The sequence below is a fragment of the Pyxicephalus adspersus genome, chromosome 8 (genome assembly GCF_032062135.1).
Source record: "Pyxicephalus adspersus chromosome 8, UCB_Pads_2.0, whole genome shotgun sequence".
NCBI classification, from domain to species: domain Eukaryota; kingdom Metazoa; phylum Chordata; class Amphibia; order Anura; family Pyxicephalidae; genus Pyxicephalus; species Pyxicephalus adspersus.
In genome coordinates, this window is record NC_092865.1 from 14,534,872 (window position 1) to 14,546,504 (window position 11,633).

At 40.1% G+C, this 11,633-nt stretch overlaps 1 protein-coding gene across 4 annotated transcripts in view; it reads right to left on the reverse strand.

Annotated features, from left to right (window-relative positions):
* TTLL7 (tubulin tyrosine ligase like 7) overlaps positions 1-11,633 on the reverse strand; it is a 121,968-nt gene that overhangs the window by 109,235 nt on the left and 1,100 nt on the right. The gene's annotated exons all lie outside the window — the stretch shown is intronic.

The window sequence follows — 11,633 nt, forward strand, 5'->3', positions numbered from 1 at the left end:
AGTCTGTTTGTAAACATAAAAAAGTTGCACTGGATGTCCTGGGGTGACAACCTGCTCCAGGCAGGCTAAAAGTAAGGTAGTGTTGTCACCTTAAGACAAGAAGACATAAGGAACTCTCAGGATCACCAAGTACAATAAGAAAAAGGAAGCCTGACTTTCTGTCCTGTTTAACGCTTATCCACCGTGACAACAGTGACAAATCTACACAATGGATAAAAGGCAACAAAAAAAAAATTGATATAGAGTTTAACCCTAGCTGGTTTTAACTTTCGGAAACAATTACAAAAAGTGAGAGGAAAGGGGAACTTAAATAGAGAAGTTCCTGAAGATAATGACTGGATTGCTGATTTATATTGGACACAGTTTAATAGCCTAACAGCACCGCTGAAGTTCACTCTTATAATAGGTTATTTTAACACATATTTATCAATGAGCATGATCCCACCAATTGCCTGTCACCACCCCATGACTTTTGTATGTAATAAACTCCTACTGCTTTATTTAATAAGGTTGTGAAATAAGCAATGAGAACAAAGAAAGGCTGAAGAAACAGAGCTAAAGCTCCAACAACATGGAAGTCTCTATCCGTTAGATAAACTTTAGTGTTCTCCCCAAAACCCAGCACCACCCAGCACTTTTTAATAACCACAAAGCTGTTTGTGGGTGGTTACTGAAAAATTGGGTCACAATACAGGGGCTGCCACTCACCCACAGCTTCTTGGGGACATCATTGTGTTGTCTATCAAAACACAGCAGTAAATCTGGTTATATGGCACCATACTCTTGTAGCATGCAGCACTCTCTTGTAGCCAATGTGTGTATCTTTTTGTGATCATGTGCATCATGTTTCAAGATTTTTGCCCCAATAAAGGTGCCCATAGAATTCAAAGTGTGGCCTTGCAATCTGCAGAACCTAGCCTAGTTAAATGAGTTGGGTAAAGGAAGAGCAGGAGTTGAATTATCAGCAAGGGAACAACTATATCCAGAGACACATAAAGAAGGAGATTGCACCCAGGCAATTGTCATCTCATGTTTCCCCAGTTTTGGGGAAGGAGTTCACAAAAAGGGAAAGGAGAGAGTGCAGAGAAGGGCAACTAAACTAATAAAAGCTATGAGGAGAGATTAGCTGAACTGAATCCATTCTCCCTTGAAGGGGGGATATGATCACCCTGTATAAATATATAAATGGTCCATATAAGGAACTCTCTTCCCAATTTTTTCACTTTAAGGTCATTACAAAGGATAAGAGGGAGAAAAAGAAATGTAATCTCAGGATAAGGAAGGGATTCTTCACTGTAAGGTCTGTAAAAATGTAGAACAGGCTCCCTTAAGAATTGGTTTAGCAACTACTATAGATTGCTTTAAGAAAAACCTGGGGGCTTCTGTAGAAGCACAGAATATATCTCAGTATTAACGTTTAAAAGGAATAACACCGGGCACTGTTGATCCAGGGATCATTATATTGCCTAATGGGATCAGAAAGGATTTTTTCCCTGTAAGCGTAAATTGAAACGTGTTTTATAAGATTTTTTTGTTGCCTTCACCTGGATCATTGATGCATATATAGTGTTATCTGGAACATGCTGTTTTTTTCGTATGTTCATTTCCAAAGTTGTGGAATGTGATGTCTTTTTTCAACCTAACTATGTAAATCTTTATCTATAGATGACTTTAAGGATAGATGAGTTTTTAGTATTGTTAGTGCAATGCTCTTGTCAATCTGATAATCCATAAACCAAAAGCTTGCCACATGGTTTGTAATCCAACTGCAATGAAATCTTCAATAGCAATGCAACCTTCCTTAGGTTTACCATTACTACTTGACATGTCACCTACCTAAATAGTCCTTTCAATCTGTACACAATCAGGCAGTCCTATGAATCACATAAGGGTTCACGTCAAAAGGAGTATGGTTGCAAGGCACATTTCAATCAGTAATGTGCTTTACAAATTAACTTTTCCCTAAACCGGCTTGGGGACTGTAAAGCTTGGGCAGCATACCAGGAATTAATGACCCATAAAAGTCACATGGACAGAGCTCTTCTATTAACAAAGCTTTTTCCGCTTCATTGAATAGAGCAAAAGTGGTGAGTGTAGCTCAATTCAATGTAACGGAAAGAATAAAATTATAGTGTTCAACCCAGAAATAGTTTATTTAGGCTGGGTGGGAAGAAAATTTTAGGCAGGTGGCCCTGTATTGTGAACCAACTCTTCAGTAACCACCCAAAAAACAGCTGGGTGGTTACTGAATAATCTCTTTCTGAATAATCTCTGAGAAATATCTTCACTCTTTAAGTTTTCACTATTTAAAAACACACCCCATAGCAGCTAGCAGTTTTTGGACAATCAAATTGTAGCACACATGGTTAGCTTAACTTTAGTCCTGTCCAATGAAGTTGACCCCTGGTTTATATGCTCATCTTTCCTATGTCAGGATCCTTTGAACTAAGGTCTCTGCATCAGAAATTCTTACTTCATGTCTTTGGGTAACGTTACTGATCTCTAGTTGCACATACTTCAAATACGGTCCCAGGTAATCAGCAATTAGAGACCAAGCTATTCTCCATTCAGAATGCTATTGGTGTACACCAGGGTTTCTCAACCAGGGTTCCATGCAACCCTAGGGTTCCTCTTGAGGTTGCTAGGGGTTGCAGGGTTCTCCCCAGGCACTTTTAGCTGGGCGCACCATCTGACACTTTTCAGCACCCACCCGGCTGTTTTTGGGTGGTTACCGAAGAGTTTGGTCCTTGAGAAATAAGCAGTTTGGGGCTCTCAGGTCAGTTTAAGTGACCCCAATGATCTTTTTGGCTATCTGTATAGGTGACATTCCTCCCATTGGCTGCCAATGTAGTAGAAGTTCTTCCCAATGACCACCACTGTGAGCTGTGGATACAGCAAATATAGAAGGGGTTCCCTGAAGACCTGAAAGTTATTTCAAGGGTTCCCCCCATGTTATAAAGGTCAAGAAACATTGGTCTACACTGTGGCCATCTTCTACACTTAGATGACCCTTTACCTTTTCTGGGTGCACGCACAATGAATAAGACCCAGGAAACAAATACAGAGCCTCCAGGTACAGGACTATACAATTACTTTGCATTGTTTAAGGAGGCTTAGTTTCAGTTTAGTCACTTCATTCTCTAAAACGATCCACCAGTTCACACACAAGGAAGTCAAATGATTATCCCTATGTACTTAGTGTTCATAAACTATTTGTTTAGTAAACGTAACTAAGCTTGGAACCAGAAATGACTAGACTTGTGGCTTTCTGATGACTGGAGTCACTGGAACTCCAAATCCCTGAGTTACCAACACAAAAGATTAAACCCTACCCTGAAATTAGACAATATGCATTCACTAACATCACCCAACTAGCTACTTGATACTAATACCTGACTATATATTTATTATTTATGAGAAATTAGGGAGGAATGAGGCTCAAGGTAGGGTATAAGCTTTACCCCTGCCCCTCAATTAGCGTTGTATGTAGTAGCATGCCTCCAGCAGACACCAATTGTATACTCATTTGTGAAGTGGCACAGCTTGGTCCAAACGTGATATATAAGGAACAATAGCATCTAGTTCCTTAACAAGGAATTGCAGTTACAGACTTCTCTTGCCCTGCATGGTTGCAGAAAGACAGACTACACCAAGACAACTGCCCCCCACTTATTTCCCAACTGGTTGTCTTAGAATAAAGTAAGGGTGTTAGACCACCTATAACCCTATTCATTTTCAAGCACTGAGTAACTGGAAAGAGAACCTGTAAGCTGCAATATATGTGCACTGCCTAAGCAAGGAGTACAGTCTGCATATGTAATGAGTAAATATGGTGTACGTGTACATATATAAATACCTAGAATTCAACTGCAAATGCAATATAAAATATACACAACAAATGTATTTATTTGGTTTAGAGTCCACACCAATCTCTACTCTCTCACCAAGCAGTTGCAGGGTTGGCCTTCAGCACCACACCACAGATATAAGTGGTGCACAGCCACCACTGTATTCTTCCCAGAATGTTTTTCAAGCTGGGTGGGAAGAATCTGTAGGTGGGTGGTACTGTGACCCAACTTTCCAGTATCTACCCAAAAACAGCTGAGTGGTTATTGCCAGGCGGTGCACCCAGCTAGAAGGGGCTGAGGAGAACACTGCACCAACATGAGAGAATGATGGGTAAACACTGTGGCAGAAGCAGTGCAAAAGGGGACAAAATGCATTCTGTGTTAGAAAACTGCAGGGTGGGGAAGGGCCGTAGGACCCATGAAAGGGTTATAAGTGTGGAGAATGCTGGAAAATGATGTTATTGTAGTGATGATGCAACCATTAAATCCTGTAAATACATGGAAGAAGTCTGTTCCCAGAACCGCAGACAATTCCACACTCTGATTCCTCCGGAGGATTGAGCAAAGCTTGGTGTCATCATTCATGATTGCCTAGGGCAGTAAGAGAGCTCAGCAGCCCCAGCTAAGATACAGAGTTACTGTAAACTGATCAAATTTGAATACATATCTAAACAAAGCAGATTCCCATAAACCAAAGCAAGGTAAATCAGCCGTATCCGACTGTTTTTATACAGTTTCTCCAGGCAGTAAACCTTTCAATGTTGAATAACAGGACGGCTTCAGACAACTTTGTTAGAGGCAGGTCATTGGTATAGACAGCATTATAGAAAAGCTGGCTCATTTCATTGCCTCCAGGTACATAAAAAAAGTCCCTGCCAGCATGCCTCACAGAACGCCATCAACCAGGACGGTACACATATCTTCAGGCAGCGAGAGTCAATGTACTCTGAGTCGCTGTACTGACAAAATAAATGTTGTAAGGAAGGCCTGCAGCCATGTATCCTTTTTGCCTATGGTACCCTGTATGTAGAAGATTCGGGAACGCCGGTCCGGTCAGCTACATGCATTATGTGGGTGGCTGCATGCCGGCCCTGGCATTCCTGCCGTCCTAGGCTATGTTTATTATACAGAAATTCCACCCTGCTCAGTGGAGCATAATTCACTCTAAACTTGGATGCAGTATATAATTATTACATATGTCTCAGTAACCAGTTAATGTGCTACATTGCTCTTTACAATTTTGCTCTGCATGAATTCTTAAAGCGTCAGGCCACCCAAAACCCAGTTGGTTCACTGATGAAGTGTTAAACCACGTGACAATCAGCTCAATTCAAACCAAAGAAAAAAAGCGCCTGGAAAAGAATCCTTAAAAATGAAGCCCTAATGTTACCCACTGAGCTCATTATTTGAGGTCATGTGGCTGGAATTATCATTTTTGTCTATCGCTGTTGGATAATTTTTGTATTTTATGAACAGGGTAAATTTAATTCACATTTTAGCCTTGAAGATTACCAAACACCTCTAAATATTATATGTTTTCTGATAGCAGAGACCCTGGAAAATAAAGTGTTGGTGGTTGCAGGTTTTGTAAATTGCAGAATATTTGAGCTACCACCTATCGAATAGTTTAATTCATGTTATCACATTTTTAACATCATATTAAAGGGTGGCTATACATTTTAAATAATCTAAAAACTACCCCAATAGTGGGCCACGGACATCTAACAGGTGGGCCATGGCTCTGGCCGGTGTACCCCCCAGCAGGCTCAGGAGAAGGACCCAGCTTGGGAGGGCGTACCGCCAAGAACCAAGAGCTGACCATGTCCCTCGAACTATTTGCAGGCTCAGGACGGTGGGGGGGTTGTGTCTCTGGACAGGTCTGAGCCTGCAATGTGAGAGCGGGTGCGTGCTGGCATCATGACGTCACTTTGGGGGAATTTTCTTACCCTTTGAGTGACACATGGCTCCCCGCGAAAGCACAGTCAGGAGTGCGTTAAATTAGTGATCCACGAGATCCAAAAGGTTGTGGACCACTGATCTAAGAAATGTATTTATGTTTTTTAATACTTATTATTTATATAGGGAAACCCACAGCCTGCTGGGATACTTCAGTGTTCTCCCCAGCCCCTTTTAGCCCGGTGCACCACCCGGCACTTTTCAGCAACCACACAGGGGGCTGCCACCCTCCTACAATTTCTTCCCAAATAATTCTGGGATCAACACTGTACTTGTAACACATATCCCATGAGACTATGAGCTGTTCCTTTTGCACATGACGGAGGTAGAGTATGCGTCATATGGGGCTTTCCTTATAATGTAAAAAAAAAGTGACGATCTCACACATTTGCAGTGAGAATCTGCACTTTTTTTACATTTACAGTAGGACACATCACCTGATCTCACACCTGCATGGTGTAAATTTAGGTGATGGAAGAAACTGGAAGAAAGAAGACAGCCACACTGTTCCATCCAGCCCTGGAAAGAAGAGGGAAGCCGGGACAGCTTGGGACTCACTAGGCTTGGATTGTAGAGGAATCAAAGGCTTTTCACTTTTTTTTTATGAAAGTTCTACTTTAAATTAATTTCAGTGTACACAAACACAATCAATTTCATAACTTTTTGTAAAGTTACAAGATGTGAATATGTTGAATGAATAGAAAAGATGGCTGAAGATCCAACGCCCAGAAGACAACTGGATAAAGATGGTGGTGCTTGTGATGGAGCATGGACAGGATTGTGATCAAGCAGGTACTTTTATTTTATTTTATTGCAGAAGGATCATTGCTGGTCCCTTCTGCAATAAAGGTCCTGAAAGGTTACAATTTTATAATTATTTATTTGTACTTTAGTTCCACTTTACTTCTTAAATGACAAGGGACATGCATTTTTTAAATGATCGCGCACATGACTGTGCATGATCTCTTGTTTGAAGTAGTGCTTTCAGGTATACTGCATGGTAAGTGGATCGGGTGTACAATCACTCCTTCAAGGACCCTGTCAACCTTCCCACTCACTTTCTTCAAGTCCCTGGCTCTACCGGGAAGGAAAGGTGGAATGTTCATAGAGTCGGGGGCAAACGTCCATGGGGGTGATCGGGTAGCATACAGTTGCTCAAATCACGCCCACAGCCTGCAGCTGCAAGTTTGTTTTCACCCTTTCAATTATGTAACCCAGACTTTTTCAACTTTTTTAGCATTGGGGAACCCTTGACCCCTTTTCGGGACACCATGACTATATTAACAATACCCACAGCACATTAGCATGGTGATAAGTAAGAAGAATGCCTCTTACATTGCTGGCCAGTGTGGGAAAAATGTCACTATTACAGGTAGCGAAAACAATCATTGGTGTTAGTGGTAATTGGCCTGTCCAAATTTCTCGTTGCTCAAGGAACCCCCAGCAACCTCTGGAGGAACCCTGGTTCAGAAACACTGCTCTGGAGGGACCTGAAGGTTCCATAAAACCCAGTCAATATACATAACCAAATGATTGCTACAATGATCCTTTAAAAGAAGGAATTGCTTCTCATAAAGCTATAACGAGATATGCTGTTTAAAAAAACACCAATCATTTTTCACAAAGAACAAAAGATCAGATCTTATAGAGAAACCAATCAAAATCAAACATTATATTATAAACTGCGTGAAGCCTAGCGTGTAAGAAATTTTTTTATAGAACGTTAGGTGGTCTATTTATAAGTCATCACTCAAGAGTCACACAATTTTCACCCATGATTCACACATTGTTTTAAGTGAAACTTATGTAAAGAATGTGTGAGCCTTGGTGAAAAATTGGTTTGAATCCTGGTTGGAAACTATGAAAAATAGTCACCTATGACAGCTGTAAAAGACGGGGACATCTCTAAGGACTAACAGGCCAGAAGGGACCACAATCTGCAATGCCACAATCTTTTGGAAACTTTTTAATATGTTGCGCCTCACTAGCAGCCACTGCACACAGCGAAACCACTTTATACTCTTCCAGGTAATTATTTCTTTGTGAGTAATTAATTACAAAAGCAAATTGAAAAAGCAATACCCTTGTCACCTTTCAAGTATATCATGACAAAGGGATTACAAGCTTAGGGAAAAGAAGTAACAGGCACACAAAACTTGTACTAAAAAAAAACAGAGGATGCGCTCATGTTGATCCATTGGCTTTGAATAGGATCTGAAATTTGGAAGTTTCCCCAAAAAAGTCAAGAAATGAAGTAGTACTACAATAACTGAGATCCTATATGTGTCTTGGTTTGGATAGAGCCAGCTTGGTAGGGGCAGGGCATTGCTTTCATATACCAGAGCCTCCAGCAAGGAGAACAATGAGAAGAACAGTAATGGCACCAACAAGTCTCACTCCTTGGAACTCACATTACCTAGACACCCCCATTACCACATAGCTGGAAATCCACTGATTTTCCCTTTTACATAACAAATCTTCTTTTTGTAAGGTCCACTTTAATAATGTCCAAGGCAAAGACCTGGAATATGCACACTAATCAGAATTTCTGGCTCCAATAGGTCTTTCTAATCTGCACACTTGTTCTGCTTCAGCAACTTAACACAAAACTAACTTTAGTGGGTGGTGAGTTTCTGCACAGTATACTTGACGATTATTGCACATACTTACCTGTGTGCAGTTGCCCTGCTGCAATGACAAGCCTAGGAAGGCGCCATATTCACCACCAGTTCCACAGAGGACTTCCATGAAGACGGCGATACTCGTTGGATGATTTAACAATTACATTGCCCCCATCAGCAGCCCAGCTCTAAACTACACAGCACTCAAGCCATATAGTTTAGAGCTTAAAAAAAAAGCCATCAGGAGCCAGGGAATTAGTTTCTTGACAAGAGACATTGCACATCTCCTTTGTCAATTAGTACTACATCCTGGTGGTTTTATGTTTATAGAGTTTAGGTCTGTTTTAAGAAATCATGAAGCCAGGTACAGACAGACAGCTAGTATTTCAGCAATGCAGTGATCTAATTTCAGTTATTAACAGCTAATTTTAAAAAAGTATTAATTCCATGGGCAGGATTGTTCCTCCGTCTATGTACAGCTGGAGAGAATTACATTTACTTCCCATTCCATAAACAAATCATATAGTGAGAAGAAATCTCTCCAAAATCTCTACAGACATTTGGCCTCATTTAATAAAGCTCTCCAAGGCTGGAGGATACACTTTTAGCAGTGAACCTGGGTGATAAGCAAACCTGGAATGGATCCAGTCAAAGATTCAAAACTTTTGCTAGTAAATAGTAAATGACTTTCAAGAAATCTTTAGACCCTGTAGAAAAGATTGTCAGAGACTGTGGACATTCTACAATAAATGGTCATACTGCATGGGATGGTCAGAGACTGCAAAACATTCTATGGAAGAGGGTCAGAGACTGCAGATATACAATAAGCAATGGTCAAAAAATGTCTTATGAGTTGTTGGAGACCAGGGCATGCCTTCAGATACAGTCATAGACTGGAGACATGCTACATGAGACTACTAGAGATGGTATAGCCCCTATGCAAACCCTATCTGTGATATGTTTGATATTCCTCAAGATCCATAACAAATCAGAGGAAAATGAAAACAACATAAAACAAGAAGATAGATAAACAGCAAACTAAAAACCAATTTTTTCAAACTTGCCCGTCCCCTAAAACCCCCCATACTTCCCACCATCTATATCCCCCTTCTATTGTGTGATACTTCCCTCACATCCTAGATTGTAAGCTCTTCTGGGCAGGGTCCTCTCCTCCTCCTGTGTCACTGTCTGTATCTGTCTGTCATTTGCAACCCCTATTTAATGTACAGCACTGCATAATATGTTGGCGCTATATAAATCCTGTTTATAAATAATAATAGCTTAACTAGAAGCCAGTGTAGGAGATACTTTACTTCAATTATATATTTTTAATTTTGTAAAAACTCAGACTTTAACTTCCATGGGCCCTGAGGACCGCACAGTAAAAGTCAGAGACCCATGGGGCCCCCACCCCGTAAGTTTGGAAGCAGGGGTCTAGAGGCTGCTAGGTGTTCCTTGAAAAGGGGTTGACTGACCTTTATGGTGCCCTTGTTGTTCTGGCAATGATTGCCACTCAGCAAAGCCATCAACATGGGACCAGTGGAGCTGCTCCTCTTGTTGCTCATGTAAGTAACCAGTGACATCAGTGGCAGACATAGACAACAGTGGGCTCCTATGCAGAACTGACTTGAGGCTCCCCTACTGAACTGACTTGGGGCCCTTATGGCATCCGCTGTTGGTTGAGGAGGATCCGAGCCTTTGTGCATTGGCAGACATTGCACCTCCCTATGCCTACCTCTAACTGACACTAATGATCATGTTAGACGTCCATAAGTTTGGAGAGGGGTGCATCCCTAACAATGATTACCTATGTAAAGGGCATTCATTTTATTGTCCCCATGGTATGGGGGCGCTGCACTGACCATTACTGCAATGGGCATTTTTCCTACCAACCATAACTGTTACAGGCTGGGCGTGGAAGGAGTAAAAGTAGAATGTATAAAGTCCTGATTTTACTTTTTTCAAAATTTTGTATCATAAAAATCTTGGCGCATCCAAGACTAGATAAGATAAACTATCATGGGAGAACCTGGGTGATCCAGCAAATCCTAAAATGTTGTATTTTTTTGGTAACTGTTTTCAATTCTGCACCAAATCCATTCAAGGTTTGCAGGTTTACCCAGGTTCACTCATGATAGTCTATCTTCTTCTTCAGTCTTGGAGAGCTTTAATAAATCAGGCCAAGCTTTAAAAAATCACTATATATCTCCTTTGCTGTGATTCTTTATTCTAGTGTGTTACTTCCACTTTAAGACCTAACTGAGAACACCTACTGAGCGTCCCGCACTGTTCTTCTACATTCTATTATTATAACAGAGCATTCTGTCCATAGACACCGGGCCCTTCTCTGACCAAGGGATAGCCTCAGTATTTACATATTACAAAACAGAAGTAACATTTTATGTAATATACCAAATTGTGGTAAAAAATTATCAGAGCACACCCCTGGAGGGTGCTCAGATTGCCAGGCAGATCATGCAAAAGCAGCAGTAATGTCATGTCATGGTGATCCAGTAGATTGAAGGCAAACAGGGTGCATAAAGTATTGTTATATTATGTCAAGGTGATCCTATAGATTGGGATGTATACAACTATTGTTATGTCTTGGTGACCCTGTAGATGGGGATACATACATTATTATATACCATGTCATAGCGGTCCTGTACATATATAGGGATATATATACATTATTGTTATCTTATGTCATGCTAATACTATTTATGGGGGTGTTTACAATTTATTTTGTCATGGTGTTCCTGTAGATAGGGATATATACAATAAATGTTATATCATGTCACCGTGATCCTTTATACAGAGATATATACAGAATTGTCGTATCATGTCATAATGATCTTATAGATATGGATATATACATTATTATATTATAATGTCATGGTGATCCTGTATATAAGAGGTATATATATATATATATGACCCTATATATAGTAGTTATAAATATATATATGATCCTGTATATAGGAGGTGTATATATATGTTATATTATCATGTCATGGTGATCCTGTATATAGGAGGTATATATATTTATATATATATATATATATATATATGTAGGGTCTTGTATATGGAAGGTATATAAATATATATATATATATATATATATATATATATATATGCTGTATATAGGAGGTATATATGTATATGTAGGATCCTGTATATAGGAGGTATATATATATATATATATATATAT